General features: G+C 42.0%; 1 long non-coding RNA gene across 1 annotated transcript; it reads left to right on the top strand.

The window, feature by feature from the left end:
• The first annotated feature begins 368 nt into the window (after nt 1–368).
• On the top strand, nt 369–20,663 carry LOC144193901 (uncharacterized). The gene is made up of 3 exons (XR_013325787.1): nt 369–517; nt 15,332–15,439; nt 20,557–20,663. It is a non-coding gene; the product is annotated as an uncharacterized LOC144193901 (long non-coding RNA).
• Nucleotides 20,664–22,656: the final 1,993 nt, after the last annotated feature.

The raw sequence follows: 22,656 nt of genomic DNA, 5'->3' as shown, positions 1-22,656 counted from the left end.
ATTTTTTATGGGTCCTGATATTCCCCCGCAGAGATGAAAAAAAAGTTGAGCGTAGTAGTATAATCCCGTCAAGATTGTGGCGCTGGTCAGTGGTCGGTTGGTCTTCTCCGCGTCCGGGATTCTCTGGCGTTTTCCCCCCGCGGATCTCCGGGCGAGTGTGCGCGCACGCGGTGGTGCCGTCTGCGGCGTTTAGATCCGCCCAAGCATCTGTCCGTCTCTCCATTGGCGCATCCATCATCGCCGCTTTCTCGCGCGCGCACGCGCACACACACACACACACACAGCGGTGTGTGGGGCAGAGAGGACAATGCCCCCTCCTTCCCTCCCTCTTTCCTTCCCTCCCTCCCTTTCTCTCTGTCGTGTCACGTGAACTCGCGCACGAACGCGTCCGCTCGTTTGCCGGGTTGTTGGCCGGCCCGTGACTGACACGTCCACGCGCACGTCCACGTGCACGCGCACACGCCGGGAAAAGACTTGGCGATCAATGGGAGGACGACAAGTTTTTGAGCGCTCGCAGGTAACATCGGAACGTCACGTTTTGACACGTTTTTTGGACCCATAGTGGACTCATTTAATGGCGTTTTACTCAGAAAGTGTATTTTCTTCCTAAAGTAGACTGAAAATTTAGCTTTTTGTGTGGGTTAAAAAAATATAGATGTGTATTTTTGAATATTTCATTGAATTTTTGCACGTCATTTTAGGTGAGAAGGATTGTTAGTGGACAAAAATAATAATAAATGGTCATAAAAGTATGACAGAGCGGACTTAAAAGTTGCACACGGACCCCCAAAAAAGTTGATGAAATGTGTAAAGCACTGCTTTATTTTCTATTATATTCTATAGTATATTATATTATATTCTCCTTTTCCACTGTCCATTGCTAATTTTAACAAAGTGTGTGTGTGTGTGTGTGTGTGTGTGTGTGTTTGGTAGGCAGCATTTTTTTTGGTAGTAAACGCAAAGCTTTCAAAGGGACGTTGAAAATGAACATTTATAATCTTTTGATAGGCGTTTTGGAATCTGAATGTTTTGACAATGTCAGACAAAATGAAATTCAAAGCCATATTTTGATCCAACATGATCCAAGTATCCCACTTCAAAACAATTGTCATTTTTTCTTTCCTGTTTGAGGTACATTTAAGTACAAACTGATTTGTTTTGCTAAAATGGCGTCACAGTCTTTTGAATTTGTCCTCTTGAGGAGGATTTTTTTTTCTGTATTGGTTAACTTTGAGCACAATTTGCCGTTAAAGTGAAGTAAGGGAATTTTTGGGCTTGTTTTTTGGCAGTCCGCATGGGGTGTTTTTTAGGGGGGGTGGTCTGGTCTGTGTTCCTGAGGGTTCGAGCATGTCCACCTGGTAGTTTTATGAAACTGGTGTCAAAGTAGCGGCCCGGGGGCCAAATCTGGCCCGCCGTCTGGTTTTTTGCGACCCGGGAAAGTCAATCATGAGTGGCGACTTTCTTATTTAGGATCAAATTCAAACAAGAAAATAGATGTATATTAAATTTCCTGATTTTCCCCCTTTTCAATCAATAATTGTCTTTTTTTTAATTCCATTTTCATCTGTTTTTAGTTCAAAAATCATTTTGTCAAATCTAAAAAAAAGCTAAATTAAACATTGTTTTAGATCTATAAAAAAACTGAATTTTCGGGCTTTTAATCCAGTTCTTTTAATCCATTTATAAGAAAAAAATCTGCATTTACTTGCACTCTTCTCGGCGTCATCCCACTTTTCTGTGTTTTCCGTCAGTATTCAGCTTTTATAAAAAACGAGAGAAAATGTCGTCGCCGGGTTGCCAGGTCAAGGGCTGAGCGAAGCGTCCCCGTTTGTTTCTCCTCCCGCTATTACTGGGTCATCACGGCGGCGCTTTTGTCGCGGTCAGTGTGGCCACCGGGGAGCGCCGGCTCATTTAAGCCCTCCTCCACGCGGACCATTCATCACTGTCCCGCCTCAAAATTAAAGGAGCATCTGCAAAGTTGGAGCCAAGGCCCAAAAAAAAAATGGCGGCAGAGGTCGACCCAAAGAGAGAGAAAAAATGTTTTGGAAATGTGGGAGGAAAATGGAGTACCCAGGGAAAACCCACACAAGCCAAGAGTAACATGTGAGGACCCAAGCGGGATCGAACCCCGGAACCTCAGAAGTGTGGGGCAGAGATTGACCCGGAGAGAAGAAAAGATGTTTTTGGAATGTGGGAGGAAAGTGGAGTACCCACAGAAAACCCACGCAAGTCCAGGAGAACATGTAGACTTCACAGAGTGAGGACCCAGGCGGGATCGAATCCAGAAGTGTAGGGCCAACGTGCTAACCACTTATCCACCAAGACAAATAACCATTGGTCCAAATTAGCATTTTTACCCGTTATGTAAATTAGCCAGAGTCGGCTAAAAGGTACACAGTAATTCCAAAATATTGCGCAATATTGAACTTATTTTTTGGCAACTTTACTTATCGCAAATTCAATACTTTGAGATTTCTCTTTTGCTATTAATTATTAATTTTTAAAGAAACTTAAGTGCTAAATCCTAGCAAAAGTGGCTTCCACTTTACCGTGGATTTTTCATATTTTTATTTACTTATTTTAATTTTTTTTGTTAATAGGGGTAACGCTACTTTGTGATTTTTTTGTGGATTTTGACATTTTTATATACTTAAATATTTTTTTATTAGGGGTGACCTTTCTTCACAAATTTTTACTTATCGCGACCATGTCTGGTCTACATTAACCGCGATATTCGAGGGATTACTGTACTTCCTCCTTGGCCGGATGGCATTCGTGCGTTTTATATTCCTGTCCTTAATGTGTGTGTGGGTTTTGTGTGTGTTTGTTTGGAAAGATGCTGACAGCTGCAGCTCATTACGGCCACCATTACGGATGGCGACCGTCGGGGGAAATTCCTGGCGGCACCGTCGCTACTCGCCTGTTTAGCGCACGCACAAAGGCGGGGACGTCGCATCCGTAATGCAAACGAGGACCCGGCCTAACATTGGGGAGGGAAAAAAAAGAGGGAAAAAAAAGGGAAATATCCTCACTTGTCCCCACGCGTAAAAAGGAAATGAGATCACTCAAAGTATAAATGGACGTTGCGGGTCTTCCAGGCGCCAAAACTGCTTTTAGGGGTCCTGGGTTTGATCCCAGGTTTGGTTCTCACTGTGTGGAAGTTGTATGGATGTTCGAAGTTTGTCCTAGTTGAGTGCGATTGGTCGTTTTTGTCTTTGTACTCTACGATTGGCTGGCCTGTAGTTAACTGGAATAGGCTCCAGCACCCCCTATGACCCTTGTGAGGACAAGTAGTTCGAAAAAATGAATGATTATAATGATAACAAATCCTTTTGTTTTAAATCCCTTCATTTTTAAATGTATTTTTTTGGATTTTTGGGTAATTTTAGTCACAATTTGTTGTTTTGGCGGATTTTACGGCTCACCCTGTTGATTTTAGTCACTTTTTTGTTAGTTTTTATCCACCATTTATTGCTCACCTTATGTTGATTTTTGAATCATTTAGGGCGCGGGTGTCAAAGTGGTGGCCCGCGGGCCAAATCTGGCCCGTCGCATCATTTTGTGCGGCCCGATAAAGTAAACCATGAGTGCCGACTTTCAGTTTTTAGGATCAAAATAAAATGAAGATTATAGTTGTAGATTACATTTTTGGAGCCAAAATGGCGCCTCTACTTCCAGATAGTTCAACTTACGACATTTTCAGGTTATGAATGGGCTTCTAAATTTGGCGTTTGAACGTAACGATTGTGTTGATAATGACTTTTCAAGTCAAGGTCGTTTTTGTAGGAAGTCTAAAATGTGACTTTTTTTTGTTCCAATATTCTTTTGCCAAAGAGTCACTATTGGTTTTGTGAAAGTGATGAATGATGCAATTTCACATTAAATGAGGCCAAACAGGAAATCAATATTTCCAGCCTTTCACTTTTCCTCCCTTCGATCAGCGGCGGCAGACCCCCCCCCCCCCAAACGTCCTCTCAAATGGGGAAATAACAATGACATCACCAACTGTCCAACCAAAAAAACTTTTAAACCCTTAAAAATACGCGCTAATATTTAGCCTAGCATTCGTAATCTGCCACGTGAGTCCTTTATATTCTGAAAATAACATTTGCATGATTTTTCATGAGACATGGTCCACCTCAAAGTTGTCCAAAATATTTTAAATCTGCTTAAAAAAATCGTAAATATGATTGTAATTTTTCTAATAATTGGAATTTATTTTAAATGGATTTTTTAAAATAATTCGAATTATTTTCAAATAATTGGATTTTTTAAATAATAGGATTTTTAAAATAATTGGAAATATTTAAATAATTGGAATTATTTAAATAGTTATTTTAAAAAAATATATATATATAAATAATTTTTATTTTTAAAATATTTTTTATTTTTAAAATAGTTGTTTTGGATTCTTAAATGAAAATAATATTCATTAAATACATATAGAGTGGTACCTCTACTTACAAAATTAATTGATTCCAAGACTTTTTTCATAACTTGAACATTTTGTAAGTAGAGGTGTACTTTATATGTAAATTTTGTAATTCGCTCCACGGTCTTCATCAAACTACCAACTAAACCCTTTAAAAAGTGTCCAAATTTTGCATGAAAGACGTGGGGAAACACACAAAAATGATAGAAAATTATAAGAAAATGATTTATTACTGTCTTAAAATAACAAAAGCATATTAAAATGTTTCCTTTAAATGCAGAAATATCTCCCTCCGCGTTCGTTATTGATGTAATTGCCATTTTACTCCTCTTTGTAGTCCATATTAGACTTTTACGTGTGCCCATGGATGTGTGTGCCACGTTGCATTTATACTTTTTAATTGCTTAATACATTTTGTAACCTGAAACGTTCATACATGGAAGCATTTGTAAGTAGAGGTATGACTCTTATATCTACTTTTAAAGTACTTTTTTACCTGAGACTCCAACAGCCAATGAAAAGAGGCCTTTTCCTGTCGTCGCACGCCACGTGTTCTTCCGCCGAGGCGTTAAAAGCCAAAGCTTGTCTTTTGTTTGTCATTTTTTTGGCCGCCTATTTTCACAAGCGTGTTCCAAATCAAAACAGGGGGTGCTTAAATATCTCAAAAAAAAAAAATCTTGTCTGAAGCGCCACCCCGCGTCGTCTCATTCCCGCCAAGTTGGCTCCACTTTGGCCGCCTCCCTCGCATTTAAACGTCAGTCAGCAGCGTAAAAGCGTCTGTTTCGCTGCGCCGTGGCGGCGACATCATTTGACAGTTTACGGCGGGGTGGGGGGGGTCCGCCACTTTTGACAGGAGGCGAGGGGGAAGTACACAGGAATTACATTAGTTATCACTCTCCTCCACCTTTCGGCTCGCCATCACGGCCACCTGACGTCCCCGACGCCGTCGTGTCTTCCGTGCTCGGCTTTGGCGTCGCCGCCACGTCGGGCGAGAGCCTCGCCACGGGCACATCAAATATTTAAATGCCTCCCGTTGCTCGTCGACGCTCCACCATCCGTACGCCGCTCGACGTTGGGTTTGAGTGCTCGTCGGTTAGGACGTACGTCCGTCTGGAAGTATGTCGTCTCCACGATCCGAAGCCCTGAATATTCCGTTTTTTTATAGATCTAAGACAATCTTTATTTTAGTTTTTTTTAAATATATCTTTAGATTTTACAAAATGTTTTTAGAACTAAAAACACAGAAAAAATGATTAAAAAATGACGATTATTGATTTAAAGGGAAAAAAATAATCAGCAAATTTAACCATTTTAGCGATATTTTTTAGTTTAAATGAATGCCTTTTTTTGTCACGACGCAAGTACAATGAGATTTAAAGCTCCACTATCGAGTGGACGCATAAGTAGTCATAAAAATGATTTATATATAATCAAAATGAAGTGAGGTTAAAAAAAGTGACTAAAGTGGTGAGATATGTTTTAGTACAAGATGACAATTTACATTGCCAAGATGGAAGTAAAAGTCTGATCTTGATTTGCATCTGGCAACGTTACGCAATCTGACGCCGAACGTACTCAATTGGGTTTAGGTTAGGTGTAAAACTCGTCAGAGTTGGCAGCCATTCTTTAGGGGGGCGTCAATTGAAGTAAATATGGCGTCTCTGGGCGCCGGCCCCCGGCAAAGAAAGTGGAAACGTCCAGGGGATCAGAGGCGTGTGATTGGTCGCAGATGTGCGTCCGTCCCCCTTCCCGTCTGGGTTTGCTTAACGGACCGCCACCGCCGCGAGTAACATCCGGCGTACGCAGTAAATAGAGCCGCGTGGAAGCTTTCCTCTGCTGGCCGGATGTTTTGCATTTGGACGGCTTTCACCCTCGTGTCCATCAGCTAATGCCTTTATTTTCCAATTCTACTCGTTGTTCGACTGTTGTTGCGTCACTTATGTTAGCATTAGCCTGTTTGTTGGTTAGCTAGCGCTTTTTTGCCTGTTGGTTGAATGTTTATGTTCCGTTTAGAAGTCACTCACAAAGAGCATCTCCAAATTAGCTAGCGCTTTTTAGGAGCCAGTGCCACACGTTGATCAGCTAGTTAGCAACTTTAGCAAGTAACAGTTGTGTTTGTTGCTCTTGTTGTTGCTATACGGGCCCATTTGGACAGTGACGCCTGTCGCTTGGTTAGCTTGGGTGGTTAGCTTGTCTGGGGTTAGCTTGTGGGTGGTTAGCTTTTGGGTGGTCAGGGGTTAGGGTGGTAAGCTTGTGGGTGGTTAGCTTGTGGGTGGTTAGCTGGTGGGTGGTTAGCTGGTGGGTGGTTAGCTTGTGGGTGGTTAGCTTGTGGGTGGTTAGGTTGTCTGGGGTTAGTTTCTCTGGGGTTAGCTTGTCTGGGTTAGCGTTTCTGGGGTCAGCGTGTCTGGGGTTAGCTTGTCTGGGGTTAGCTTGTGGGTGGTTAGGTTGTGGGAAGATAGCTTGTGGGAGGATAGCTTGTGAATGGTTAGCTTGTGGCTCAATTAGCTTTTTGGTGTTAAGCTTGTTGGTGTTTAGCTTGTCGCTGGGTTAGCTCACTGCTCAGTCAATTGTTCCGTTGGATATTTTTCGTTTATTGTGAATGCATCAAATGCCGTCGAATGTTAGTAGCGAGTGTGGCAACGACGCAAAGGTTCCTCCAAGGCATTGCGTCCGTTGGGACGGCGTTCCACAACGACCCACCGCCCGCCACCCCTGGCCCCGCCCCCCTCCACTCCCCGACAAGATGATCAAATCATCGTCCGTAGAAATCCGTAGCCGGCGTAAAGGTCACGGCGAGGAGTGCGTAAAAATGGATGAAGCCTAATGATTAGCTCAACCTTTAGCTGATCAATAATCATCCGCTCGCCCATTAACCTCGGCCTGGGAAGCCAGCCCGCTATTCCGCCCGCTATTCCGGCCGCTATTCCGCTATTGTCTCTTCTGGCAGCTTTATGGCTGCCCTCATACGAGCACCCATACGTTGTTGCTCTTATTAAGTCTTCTCGCCTTGCCTACGGATGTCAAAGTGGCGGCCCGGGGGCCAAATCTGGCCCCCCACATCATATTGTGCGGTCCGGGAAAGTCAATGATGAGTGCCGACTTTCTGTTTTAGGATCAAATTAAAATGGAGAACATAGATGTAAATTATATTTCCTTATTTTCCCCCTTTTAAATCGATAATTGTCATTTTTAATCCATTTTTTCTGTGTTTTTAGTTCAAAAACCATTTTGTAAAATCTAAAAATATATGTATAAAAAAATCTAAAATAAACATTGTTTTAGATCTATAAAAAACGGAATATTCAGGTCTTTTAATCCAGTTCTTTTAATCCATTTATAAAAAAAAGTAAACATTCTATCTAAAATGGTCATTTTGGTGATTTTCTTGCCTAGATTTCATCGCTGTTTATCCTGCAAACCTAGTTTGAATATATTCTAGTACTGTTTGTGTTCATTTTTTTTCTCCAAAATGTTAGTTACAATCCCATATATAAAAACGTGGCTTTTGAAGCGTAGCGTGTCGTCACGAGCCAAAAAGCAATCTGAAATGCACGCGCGCATTAGTTCCTAATCTTATTGTAAATAAATATGCGAGTTCGCCGAGCCCGTATTTAAAAAAAGACGCCGAGCCCCCCCTTCCTTTTCGGCGCGTCCTCATCATGGTGCGTCCCCCTTTATTGCCTTTAATGACGGCGCCTTCCTTCTCCTTTCATTAATTCTTTATTGATTCCTCCTGACGCCGCCTGAATTATTTTCCAATTACAGCCAATAAAACAAAAGAAGAAAGAAAGCCTCTTCAAAATACACAACGTTGCAACCCATGCTTTTGTTTTGTTTTGTTGTTTTTGTTTTGTTTCTTCTCCATTTCGGTCTTTGTTGTTTTTGTCCGACAGCATCGGGGAAAGGTCAGCCGAGACGCTTTGGACAGGTGTCTGCGGCTCTCGCGTACCTCTTGGCGAACGCGGGGGTGCCGTAAGAATTCCATTTGGTAACTGTGGATGCTACCCGGTAGTGGGAAGCCCCGCCCCCTCCCCCGGGGAGGCTGGCGGTCGCCCGCGGGTCGTTCATTACTGCAATTATTCGCCCTCAAATTGCGGACACGTATCGACTGGTAGGGGCGCGCGGGAGGGACGTGAACTTGCGAAAAATGAAGGCTGATCTTTCAAGGCGAGGTGGATATTTTTTTGTTTCGTATATTGCGTTAATTGTCTTTTTTGGTTCGTATATTTCGTTTTTGTCATTTTTTTTGGTTCGTATATTGCATTATTGTCTTTTTTTTTGGTTCGTATATTGGGTTTTTGTCTTTTTCGGTTCGTATAGTGCATTTAAAAAAAAAAAAAGGTTCATATATTGTGTTATTGTTATTTTTTGGGGGTCCAGTGAGATCCAAAGTATTTTCTGCACCATAAGTTGCATTTTTTCCAGTTTGACTCACTTTAACTCAAAAATGTATTTTCTGCACTATAAGGCGCGCCTCCAGCAAATGGCTTAAAATGTTTCATATATAAGGCGCACCAGATGATTGGGCGCAAAAAATCAGAATATTATATCTAAAATAGTCCGATGTATATTGAATGTCCTGATTTCCCCTTTTTAAAATTGCTAATTGTCATTTTTTAGTCATGTTTTTCTGTTTTTAGTTCAAAAATCATTTGGTAAAATCAAAATATATTTAAAAAAAAACTCAAATAAATAGTTTTGGAACTGTAAAAAAACAATATTCGGGGCTTGTAATCCAGTTCTTTTAATCCATTTATTAAAAAAAATATTATATCTGGTCCCACGTGAACTGAAGTTGACGTTATTGCGGCCTGCGAACCAACCCGAGTCTGACACCCTTGACCCGGAGGAAAAAACAAAAAAAACAAAACGTTCCCCGGCGCTCTCCATCGGATACGGCCTAAGTAGTTCGGCATGTCCGTCCGTCTGTCCGTCCATTGGTCGGTGCACCTTAAGTGTTCCAGCGTGTGTGTGTGTGTGTGTGTGGGTGTGTGTGGTTTAGGGACCAAAACGGAGCCAAAGTCAGCGGAACCAACCGGGCTGCGCTTAATGAGAGACAGATTGAAAGCCGGCCGGCCGTGATTGATTTCCCGCATCTTGATTTGATATCCTCAATGAATCACGGGAACCTGAATAATAGATAAAGGAAGCCCCCCCTAAAAAAAAAGAAAAGAAAAGGAAGTACTCACTCTTTCTGCCGCCCCTCCTTCTCCACCAGCAACACTTCTACCGTTCCCTTCCTCAAGCCAATCCATATTTCCGTATACATTTGCGCGACGGCGCCATCTGCATGGAAGTCATTTGTCACCGCTCTGGAAGAAAGATGAACCCCAACCGATCCTCCTCTTCCCCCTCTGATTGGACGGCTCTGCCTGCCACATTTCCATAAAAAAGGGTCTGAGTTTGGGGATATCCGTCTAAAAAGTTGAGATTACCCGCAAAAAGCTTTAATCGAGGCGCCCATCTCGGGGAAAGTCGGCATGCCGCCGGCCCACTTCTTTTTTACCCGTTTTTTTACGGATGACGCCCGCCTGGCCAAATTCACCTAATTATTTTTCTTATGGATGCGTGTGGTGGTTTGAGGAAAAAAATAGGATTCCAAGGAAATATATTCGTCATCTGCGACCTCGTTTTCTAGCAGAAAAAACGTGAAAAACAATTCCTTCTTTAAACATCAAATGCAATATTGTCAAATTTGTTCACAAAATGAATTGATTTTTAGGGCAATTTTGAGTCATTTTTTTGTAGTTTTCGGGCTTTTCAGGTCACTTTCTGTTAATATCAATTTGAAATAAATGAAGCTATTGGAAATAAGTGAGGATGGTTTTGTCAAATTTTGGTGCACTTGTAGTATTTTTTGGGCAATTTTAGTCTCCCTTCATTTTCCGATATATATTTTTGTAATGTCAGGTAAGATATCAAAACCAAAGATGATTAGGTCCAAAAAAAAAAATCAAAATCAATGTTGTATTACAAATGATCCTTTTTTGGCAAAAAAATCAACAAATTCTGCATTGTTTTCCTAATTTAACTTATCACATTGTAAATAATAAATTATCATATTTTGTCAAAGTTTTGGTGGAAATTGAGGAGCATTTAACGTCCCCCTACTTATCGCTCCCGCAAGAAAAATGGCCGAGTCCCGCCCTCGCTGACGAGTGGGGGAGGCGGCTTGGGAGGGAGGCGGGGTTGTGGGGCGGACCTGGCAGGGTGGGGGGAGGGGGGGGTTCACATAGCTCTCGGTATGGATGGCCTGCGGAGGTTTCCATCATTCATAACGGCCGGCGCCGCCATCGCCGCCGCCGCCGGCGAATTGATCTTGCAAAAGAAGCCGGGCGGTGGCGGCGGCGAGGACGGCGCGGCGACCGCTTCATTAGTCTCCACGGCAACAAATCAGCCGCTACCTACGCCGCATGGCTACACGCCGGCCCGCGACTTTTCTCTTTTTCAACTTTTATTGAATGTATTTGCATGTATTTTTGGTTGACAAACATTCTATCATTTAGAACAAGGGTGTCACACATTTGGCTTGCTTCGGCTTGGGCCGCTTTAACGGCCATTTTAGATAGAATATTTAGATTTTTTTTTGATAAATGGATTAAATGAACTGGATTAAAATCCCTGAATGTTCCGTTTTTTATAGATCTCAAACAATGTTTATTTTAGCCTTTTTTAATATTTTTAGATTTTACAAAATGATTTATGAACTAAAAACACTACAATCTGCTGCCAAAATATGTCCGCATTCACAGAATGACTTGTCATTTAATTCAAATTTATTCACATAAGTAATAAACTAATACAACTATAACAAACATGACCCGGAAAATATCACCCGCGGGCCCCTATTGGCCCCGGGGCTGCCAGTTTGAGACCCCATCATAAAAAAAAACCTGAAGCTAACTGTAGTTAGCCACGCCGCATCGCGCCAAATAGCGTCGGCGACAAACAGTGTGGGACGTATTTACGGCGTGGCGTCAGGCTAACCTTTGATTTTATTGTCTTTAACGCCATTTTTGCGGCGTACCTGACTATAAAAGTGAGTTAAAGCGCCTTTTTATGGCGTGTTTGATCACCGCGTTGTCCCAGCGCCATCTGTCTGCCCGGCCGCAGACAAATGAACATTATGACTCACGACTCTCGTTCACGACTCTCGACTCACTTTAGCGCAAAGCCACCTGACGTCCGATGGGTGGCCAATTGGCGGAAAACTCGTCGGCTGCTCCGATAGGTCTTCTTGCACGGCAACGCGCTCGTAACATAACACAAATACATTTAAACGAACTTGGATTATGATGCAGACACACTCAAAAATAAGTTGAATCTAACCTTACACTAAACCTAATTTTGCTTTGAATTTTGATACCTTTTTTCGCTCTATAGGCTCCGCCTCCACCCTGAATCGAGGGTTGTTTGCTTTTATTTTCACTTCAAAATATTCCCATATTTAAATGTTTATATTGGTTCCCAGGCCGATTTAACGTCAAGTCGATTTTATGTGGGCCGGACCATTTTAGATATCTTATTTATATATATTTTTTTAATAAATGGATTAAAAGAACTGGATTGAAAGCCTGGAATATTCCAATTTTTAAAGATCTAAAACTGTTTTTCTTTCGTTTTTCCTTTTTAATATATTTTTAGATTTTACAACATGATTTTTGAACTAAAAACACAGAAAAAATGATTAAAAAATGACAATGATATATTTAATAGTGGGAAAATCAGGAAATGTATATCTATCATTTGAATTTGATCCTAAAACAAAAAGTCAGCACTCATGATTTACTTTTTCGGGCCGCACAAAATGATGCGGCGGACCACATTTGGCCCCCGGGCCGCCACTTTGACACCTGTATATTAATGTATTAGTGTGTTGACGTCCAGCTGTTTTTGGCGAATTCTGTCGCCGGCAAATGGAACGACCTCAACGTCCAGTTCAAAAAAGGACATGACCCCAAAGAATTGACCATCCACTTTTCCCCCTTCTTTTGGAAGCCCCGCCTGTTCGCCATCAGGCAATCGGCGCCACATAACGTAGCCAATATGTTTTCCACGACGACCGTTGGCCAGGAAGATGAAGCACCCGGCTAGCCAGAGGAACAAAGTGGCCGGGATGGTCGCCGCGCGCAAATCTTGTCGATGGTAATTGATCGGCGGCGGCGGCAGTGGCGGCGGTCAGCGGCGCGGGACCCGGGACCAAATCAAGTGGCTCCTCCGTAAAACAACGTCCAATATTGATGATGTTTCTACGGGAGGGACGGCCTCGCGCGCCTGGGACTTTTGATGAATGGTTGCCGGGACTTCGTCTCTGAAATTTGATGGCCAGGCCGAACTGGCTGATGTGATAATAGCAAGAAAAACCATCACCTTGCCCCCTTGTTTTTCCCTTAGCCAATTTTCTGGAAGACCAAAACCACACACTGATTCAAACCAATCGGATGCCTCCCATTGGCAAGGGTTAAATGGACAAATGCCAGTCATTTCAGAGCATTTCAGACCTGTGATTCGCTTTTTAGGATCGCTAGCTAGCTTATCTAGCGTAAATCGAAGTGTGTGGGTCCTAGAAAATATCGAAACGGCAGTTATGCGTGTCAAGATCGAGTGGGCTCTTTCCGATGAGTGTTTGATTGATTAACACGGATCGCTTTGTTTTTTTTTTTCATGCCTGAGTGAAGAGAGACCCGATTGACTTAGAACACAGGTGTCAAAGTGGTGGCCCGGGGGCCAAATCTGGTGCACTGCATCATTTTGTGCGGCCCGAGAGAGTTAATGATGTGTCGACTTTCTTTTTTAGGATCAAATTCAAATGAAGAGTATAAATGTATATTAAATTTCCTGATTTCCCCCCTTTTAAATCAATACTTGCCATTTTTAATCTATTTTTATCAGTTTGTAGTTAAAAAATCATGTAAAATCTAAAAATATATAAAAAAAAGCTCAAATAAACATTGTTTTAGATCTATAAAAAATGGAATATTCAGGGCTTTTAATCCAAATCTTTTAATCCATTTAAAAAAAAAATCTAAATATTATATCTAAAATGGTCCACATCAATTCGAGTTAATGTTGAAGTGGCCCGCGAACCAACCCGAGTCTGACACCCTTGGTTTAGCGCGTTAGCATCTTATTGTCCCCCAAAATCAACGAGCTAACTTTAACTCGTCGTCAAACGGCGCTAACACCCAAAGCTAGCTGCCAAGCTAGCACGCAACAACAATCCACAAAAAACAGTTAAAGTCTCGTAGGTTGTCATGGCAATATGATATCTCACTAGAATGATGACATGGCTACAACTCCAAATATTAGCTGTGGCTTAGCTAAAGTTGGCTAAGCTCACATTGTCATTGGCATCTCTCAAAATAAAAGTTTGTACGTCAAGACACAAACAATTCAACTTGTTTGTACGTCAAATCTCAAAGTAACTGCTTGATGTGTCCACATCGGTCCAAAAAAACACAAACTGCTCTTTTTCATTGTCTCTTTAAACTTGGATGCCCCCCCTGAGGACTCATACCGACCCCCCCCCTCCACTACCCCCCCCCCCCCCCCCACTCCACTCAAGTGTCTAAAAAGGCGACGTGGTGGCGACGTCTTTGTGCGTTTGTCATTCGCCGTTCTACCCGGGACCGCCAAACAAACTTGTGACGAATGTTGGAGAGGACAGGACACGTTTTCTTAGATGAAGACTGGGGGGGGGGGGGGGGGCGTTGTGGCCCCCCCCATGATTACGACAAACACACACACATGTACACACACTTCCACTCAAACGGTGACAGTTCTCGTCTGCCTTCGTGCAGCGAAACAAACGCATCAGAAGGGTCCGCATCAATTATTTAATACGCCGGTTGCACTAAAAAAGTGTTTTTGTGTTTGTGTGTGTGTGGGTTAGGGTGGGGCTTAAAGGAGGGGGGGATATGCTGGCGTCGGCCATGGTGGCGGTCAAACAAGTCCCTCAAGGTTAGGCCCATTTGGCGAGCCAAGCGGGGCTAAACATTACGACAGGCGATACAAGACCAGTGCCGCTTCCCGGGAGAATTTACAGTCTGGGAATGTCTGGATTGAGGGGGGGGGGGGCGGGGCTTAAAAAATGATGCAAATATTGTATTCGCAAGTATCTATATACATGGGACATGTTTAGGGATTTTTAGGAAATACCTAAATGGGGAAATTGGCTTTTAAGAAATTCATGTAAAAATCCAAATATCCGCAAAAAGTAAATTCAATCACACAAAGGGACAAATTAGAGCACAGGTGTCAAAGTGGCGGCCCGGGGGCCAAATGTGGTCCGCTGAGTCATTTTGTGCGGCCCGGGAAAGTTAATGATGAGTGCAGACTTTCTGTTTTAGGATCAAATTCAAATGAAGAGTACAGATGTATATTAAATTTCCTGATTTTCCAGTTGTGAAATCAATAATTGTCATTTTTAATCCATTTTTTGTGTTTTTAGGTCAAAAAATTAGTCCATTAAAATCTAAAAATATATATAAAAAAAGCTGAAAAAAACATTGTTTTAGATCTATAAAAAATGGAATATTCAAGGATTTTAATCCTTTTATTAAAAAAAAAAATCTACCGTATTTTCAGGACTATAAGGTGCATTTAAAAGTCTTAAATTTTCTAAAATAGACACATCGCCTTATAATCCAGTGTGTTTTATATATAGAAAATAAAATTAAAATGTGTCATTCAATGACGGTGCGCCTTATAGTTGTAAAAAAACTAAAATATATCTAAATATTCTATTTAAAATGACCCACATAAAATCAAGTTGACGCCCTTGTTTTAAACTTTTCACACCACACACAAAGACAGGCAACAAATTGTGTATCTATTTACACTACATGTGTGTGTAGTCACATGCTTGTGTGTATTCATTGTGTGTGTGTTTGTGTGTAGGACGACGAGATGAGCTGCCAAAGTGAGTGAGAAGACGCAGCTAATGGACTCCAAACGGCCCAGCGCTTGTCACACAAACATTTCTGCTGTCACAGCATTTTATCACAGGTAACACACACACACAAAGACGCGCACACACACACACACACACACACACACAAAGACGCGTACGTCCCCGAGCAGCCATTTGTCGTCCTTTGGCCAAAGCCGGGACGGCAGAGGGGAACAAAGCGGAAGAGACAGGCAGAGAGGACACTTGTGTTTTCGCTCTTGTTGCCGCAAACCTCATGTGACAAACTGGGAAAACACGCCGCCACGCCGCCGCGCCGCCACGCCGCCACGCACGCACACGCACGATAAAATGTACGGAAGGGGGAGGGGGTGATGGTGACTTTTGCTAGGGGTTGTAGTGGGGGGCGTTCTGGGGAAGAAGAGCATTTTGGGGTCTTACATTATTGGGATGTTGAGTGGGGCTTATTCATTTAAAAAATTCAATTATTGTTACCGTGTTTTCACAACTATAAGGCGCACCGCATTATAGGGCGCACCTTCACGTGGGCTGGACCATTTTAGACATGTAGATTTTTAATAAATGGATTAAAAGAACTGGATTTAAGGCCCTGAATATTCAGTTTTTTTTTATAGATTTAAAACAATGTTTATTTTAGCTCTTTTTTATATTTTTAGAGTTAACAAAATTATTATTGAACAAAAACCAAAGAAAAGTGGATTAAAAAATGAAAATGATTGATTTAAAAGGGGGAATATCAGGAAATGTAATATACATCTGTACCACTATATTATTTTAATTTGATCCTAAAACAGAAAGTCGTGATTGACTTTCCTGGGCCGCACAAAATGATGCAACGGGGCCAGATTTGGCCCCCGGGCCGCCACTTTGACACATGTGCATTATCCTCTCAAAGGCCGTTGGGAGGGTGCTGGAGTCTATCCCAGCAGGCAATTTACAGCGTTCAACCCGTTAGCCTAGCCTAGCATGCATGTTTTGGGAGAAAAAACAACTTTGACCCCTTGACCCTAGAAATGTGAATAAGTCAATACATAAATCTATATTTTAAAAACTCAATCTTTTTTTTTTACCTGATTCCTATCGTCTATTTGACCGATAAAATTAGCATGTCAGCCCTCGCACCATTTTTTTCCCCATCGTTCACTCAATTTGGAGCATTTTAATTTTTTTTTGTATTTAGGCTCCGCCCCCTCGGACGCTTATCTCCCTCCCAAAAGCGCTCCGACTGGCTGGCTCCACCTTTTTTGAAATGAAAATCCACGCGCTGGCCGGTTCAGGATGATGGACTGGGCCAAGGCACGGCGTAGCGATAAAAGACGGCGGCGTGGCGCCGGTCCCAGTGTTTATGATCAATCAGCCGCCACGCGGTTGAAGCCGGGTCGCGACCCCGCCCCGCCAGACTCGTCCTCCTAATGAGCGCCCGTGCCGGGTATGACAATGTCCAAAATGGCCGCCGACGGTGGGAATAGATGAATAGCGAGCGGCTAACGTCTTGGCCCACGGAACCAACCTCGCGTTTTGAGTATTCGCCGTGCGTGACGTGTCAAATAATTCCGTGGCCTCAGGTGGAAGTCGGACTTTTGCGGGCGACCTTGCGGTGGTGGCCGGCCGGCTTTATCGCGGCGCGTTGGCTTATCGTGGCGCGCCCAGTCAAGGCCTGGCCGCACGCAAATCATAACTCTTGTTTGGCGTTTTTTTGGAATTACAACAAATTGTGGGGAAGTAAAAGTAACTTTTTCGTCTTGTTTTGATTTTTTTGTTGCTTTTTACGTTGACTTTTTTAGTCGAAGCGGCCCATTTTCTTGTTTATTTTGGCTCTGCCTGCTCTTTTTTGTTATTTGACAATTGATAATGAACCTCTGTCCACCGTCCTCAGTTTAAAGCACAGGTGTCAAAGTGGCGGCCCGGGGCCCAAATGTGGCCCGCCGCATCATTTTGTGCGGCCCGGGAAAGTCAATCACGACTTTCTGTTTTAGGATCAAATTAAAATGATAGATCTATATTTATAATAAATGTCCTCATTTTCCCCCTTTTAAATCAATAATTGTCATTTTTTAATCCATTTTTTCTGTGTTTTTAGTTAAAAAATCATTTTGTGAAATATAAAAATATATTTAAAAAAAATACTAAAATAAATATTGTTATAGATCTATAAAAAACGGAATATTCAGGGCTTTTAATCCATTTATAAAAATTAAAAAATGTAAATATTCCATCTAAAATGGTCCACATAAAATCGAGTTGACATTAACGTGGCTGACACCCTTGAAATAGGGACTCTCCCTTTTTTTTAGTTACATTTCCTTCTTCTGTGAGCCGCCACCTTCCTCCTCCTCTTCCTCTTCGTCGTGGTCATCATCCTGGTGGCAGCGGCGGTAGTTTTTTAAGTTGATAGGGCGAGAGCATGTCTTCATTAGCCGCATTAACATTCACAGGCTGTAGTAAATTGTGACAGTGAAAAGGTCCCCGTAACCTTTAGTTGTGCGCAAATTTACTTCCCCACAAAATTACAGCTGGCACCCTCTTAATTAATGCGCCTCTCTTCTTCTCGCCGCCGCCAAAGCCGCCGCCGCCGGCCTGTCAGCGAGAAACCCAAGAAGCACAAGAAGAAGGAATCAGCCCGCGGAAAAGAATAGGGAGAGGGGGTGCCGGAGTCCGCTTAAAGGCGTGTTTTCCAAGTACGGCCAAATCTCTACCATCCGCCGCACTTTGTCATCTGGGGGGGCGGGGCTAATACATATTTTATCCCGGGTTATCTCCCGGGTGCAGATGCTGCTAAGGCCAAGCTAAAGAAGATAGCATACCGTCGCGTAAAATGGAAACGGGCCACTAGTTGGCAGCCTGGTGCTATATAGAGTAACTTTTTGGTGGGAAATAGGATTATTTGGGCGTTCTTTTTCTATAGTGGTTATTCTTGTGAGGTTAACGGGGGTGCTGGAGTCGATTCCAGGTATTTGTGGTGAGTAGGTGGGGTTCGAATCCGGAATTGGTGGCCAGGTGGGCACAATCAGACAACAAGACCCCATTTACAGATAGCTAAGGACAATTTAGCGCTCATGTGTCAAAGTGGTGGCCCGGGGGCCAAATGTGGTCCGCCGCATCATTTTGTGCGGCCCGAAAAAGTCAATCATGAGTGGCGACTTTCTGTTTTAAAATCAAATTCAAGTGATAGATATAGATGTATATTACATTTCCTGATGTTCCCCCTTTTTAATCAATAATTGTCATTTTTTAATCCAATTTTTCTGTTTTTAGTTCAAAAATCATTTTGTCAAATCTAAAAATATATTTAAAAAAAGCTCAAATAAACATTGTTTATTGAATATTCAGGGCCACTTCTTTTAATCCATTTATTAAAAAAAAAAATAGTAAAATGGCCGTGTCTCTTTGCCGATGTTGCCGCGGACGCCTCTCACTCCATCTGGGCTAATTAAGGCAGCCGGCGGGCGTGCGCGTTGATGGCCAAATGTCAGGCGTTGTTTCCGCTCACTCGCTAATTGCCCGAATCAGAGGACCGGGACTCGCACTAAGCCACTCCCCCCCCTCCGGCCAATCTTTTTGCCCCTCCCCCAAAGTCAAATTGGCCATAAGAAGAATTCTGCACATCGTGCGCCGGTGGCGATGGCGACTCTCGACTTTTGACTCGTTTCATTATTTCCCAAACGACCGATTTGTAGATTTGCGTGTTGGTCTCAAAGTTCTGGGGTCGTGGGTTCGATCCCAGGTCGGTCCTCACACCTTGAATATTATGTTTTTTTTATAGATTCAAAACAATGTTTTTTTTAGCTTTTTAAAATATATTTTTAGATTTTCCAAAATGATTTATGAACTAAAAACACAGAAAAATGTTTAAAAAATTGCAATTATTGATTAAAAAAGGGGAAAATCAGGAAATGTAATACACATCTATACTCTTCATTTCAATTTGATCCTAAAAAACAAAGTCGGCACTGATGATTGACTTTCTTGGGTCCACATTTGGCCCCCGGGCCGCCACTTGGACACATATGCCTTAAAACGTGCATGCTAGGCTAGCTGTTTGAACACTCAAAATGGCCCCACCTTGCAAATGATTGGTCTTTTTTCTGTGTGATTGGCTGATAACCCGACTCAGGGTCTCCCCAACCTTGTGCCCCAAGTCAGCTGGGATAGGCTCCAGCACCACCTGCGACTCGTGAGGTAAACCAGTTAAGAAAATGAAGGAATGAGCCAAAATGGCCGCTCCACATACTAGAAAACCTTGAGCAAAAATCCCATTGTTAAGTGAAATGGGTTTCGGGTTGAATTTTTCAAAATGTGTCCCTGATTAAAGAGACAAATTGCATGGGAGCCCCCTCCCCGGCACCCCCGGCACCCAACGCCACCTCGTTGATGATGTTGAGCGCGGATCCCGGCGATAACGAGACGTCACGGCTCGTCCTTCCTCTCGGGTCGCGCGCCGACGTTTGTCATTTAAGCGTCTGTCGGCGAGATGCTGCCAATTAGTGACGGCGGCTACGGCGGCGACGGCGGCGGCGACGACGGCGGCGACGGACGTGGCTAACAAGGTGGCGAGAAGAAAAAGGCGGCGGCCTCCGACAAATAGCGCTGGAAACCTCGTAATGAGAGAGAAAGACCCGGATGGAAATCATACAAATGGATACCGCGTGCTATACTTTTTAGACTTTTTTTGCAGTGTGCGAAAGTATCAAAGTTTTCCATAGAGATGTAAACTTATGAAACTTTTTGTATTGTTCCGATTTGGACTAAAGAGGAGGGACATGTGAAAAGGGGGAGGGGTCAAGATGAGGTATTTTAAGTGAGTTTTGAATTTTGTCACAGAAATTAAACTCAAGATTTTGACTTTGAAATCACAATTCTGACTTTTAGAATTCATATTCAACTCTGAATAAAGTCAGAAATCTTAAAATAAATTCAAAATTCAGACTTTAAAGTAGCAATTCTGACGTGTATCTTACAATTGTCCCTTAATAAAATCACTATTCTGACTTTAATCTTAGAATTACAATTAAAAAAGTCAAACTTCTCAGAATTAAATCCGAATAATAAGAATAATACCAAAAAAAAATAAAAAGGTGAACAAATATTAAGCATGAATAAACATTACTAAATGTTTTGCTCAACTTCAAATGTGTATTTATAGAAAAACTGAGCATTTGGAACCTAAATTTAATTTTTTTTTGTGTGTTTTCAGGATTCGTGTCTACCAAATGTCCACGTTAAAAGATGTCATTTCCTTGGAAAGACGGCTGAAAATCTCTTTGAAAATGGCTGGAAATGGCTAAAAAGACCTTTAAAAAACTCCACTTCAAACAAACATCCTTTATTTTTTAGGTAAGCAGAATTTATGATAATTTTTGAGCATTTATGGTCATTTTCAATCGAGTTTCCGGTGTCGCCTTCAAAATAAGAGCGCTCACTTTTCCCACCATGTAATCTCTCCTAAATTATCAAAGTGTTTCTATTTATTAGCTTTGCTTTTTTAATGTCTTTTTCCTCCACTTATAATTTTTTTCTGTTGAAATTCATACCGTTAAAAAAAATAGGAAAAGTTATTAATAGACATCCAGGCAAAGGTGACCATTCATAAATCGACTTGAATAATTTAAGAGCGAAAGGAAGATAAAAAAGGAGGGTGTATGAGGGTGGGGGTGTTAGGTGTTAACTGGCTGCCCAATTTGATCAATGGCTGCCGGCCTGCCTCTTCACTCACAAAATTACAAATGGGAATCTTCAAATCTGGACCCGTTTATCATTAACCATGCTCGCTGGGCGTTCTTTATCTCCTTTCGGCAAAGCGGGGGGGACAAAAAATGGCTTTTCGCGCCAGTGTAAAAATGTTTCTGTTTGTTCTTTTTTTTTTGTATTAAAGCACAGGTGTCAAAGAGGCGGCCCGGGGGCCAAATGTGGCCTATTATGTCATTTTGTGCGGCCCGGGAAAGTCAATGATGAGTGCCGACTTTCTGTTTTAGGTTCAAATTCAAATGAAGAGTATGGATGTATATTACATTCCCTGATTTTCCCCCTTTTAAATCAATAATTTCAATTTTTTAATCAATTTTTTTTGTGTTTTTAGTTCAAAAATCCTTTTGGAAAATCTCAAAATAGATAAAAAAAAGCTCAAATAAACATTGTTTTAGATCTATTAAAAACGGAATATTCAGGGCCTTTAATCAATTTATAAAAATAAAACAAATTTTATCTAAAATGGTTAAATTTCCTGATTTCCCCCTTTTAAATCAATGTTAGTCATTTTTTATCATTTTTTTCTGTGTTTTTAGTTCAAAAATCATTTTGTAAAATCTAAAAATATATTTAAAAAAGCTAAAATAAACATTGTTTTAGATCTCTAAAAAAACTGAATATTCAGGGCTTTTAATCCAGTTATTTTAATCCATTTATTTTTTAAAAACTAGCAAATTTAGCATATACTTAGCCTAGCATACATGTTTGGGGATGTGGAAGGAAACTAGCAACTGGACAATTTAACATATATTTAACCTAGCATGTGTATTTTAGGGACGTGGAAGGAAACTAGCAACTGAACAATTTTGCATACAATTAGCCTAGCATGTGTCTTTTTGCCATGTGCAAACAAAACGTAGCACTCAGAAAATTGGCCAAACATTTAGCCTAGCATGCTATTTGATTGAAAACTTTTGAATAGAGCCCACCCACTGTGTCCAAGGCTTCCATATTTTCCAAAATGGCACCTTTTCGGTGGTAAAAAAGTCAAATGCGGGTGTTGATAAGTCGAGAGAAGCTATTATTTGCTTTGTTGAGCAAAGCATCATTTTCATGAAGCAAAAGAGCTTGTGCTAATAGTAATAGGGGCAGGGGCGGGGCTTGGGGGCGGGGCCCTCGGGCTTAACGTGCAAGTGGCTTGTTTTCGACGCGGCGGGGGGCCACTCCATGATGACGCGTCGCCAAGTCCGCCGCCATTAAAGTGTGATAGATGAAGAGCGGAGGGCATTCATACAAATCAATGAGCGCCGCGTCGGTGTCATTAGCCGCCGCCTCTGGCCGCCATAAATCACGCCGCCATTGGCTGTCTTGGCGGGACCGACCCACCTGAGGGGGGGGAAGGAGGGGTCGCTCGCGTCAAATCAAATGACTCAGCAGATTGGACGCCATTAGCCCGGGCTATTTTGGACGCTAAGAACGTCGATGGCAATGCTAACTAGACTAGATCGAGAAATTGCATATTTTTGGGTAAAAACAGACCAAAATTGAGAATGATAAAACATTTTTTTAATATTTGACTAAAACTATGATACAATACAACAAAGTAGAA

This window comes from Stigmatopora nigra, chromosome 3 (genome assembly GCF_051989575.1).
Source record: "Stigmatopora nigra isolate UIUO_SnigA chromosome 3, RoL_Snig_1.1, whole genome shotgun sequence".
NCBI classification, from domain to species: domain Eukaryota; kingdom Metazoa; phylum Chordata; class Actinopteri; order Syngnathiformes; family Syngnathidae; genus Stigmatopora; species Stigmatopora nigra.
This window is presented reverse-complemented; position numbering and strand designations above follow the sequence as displayed.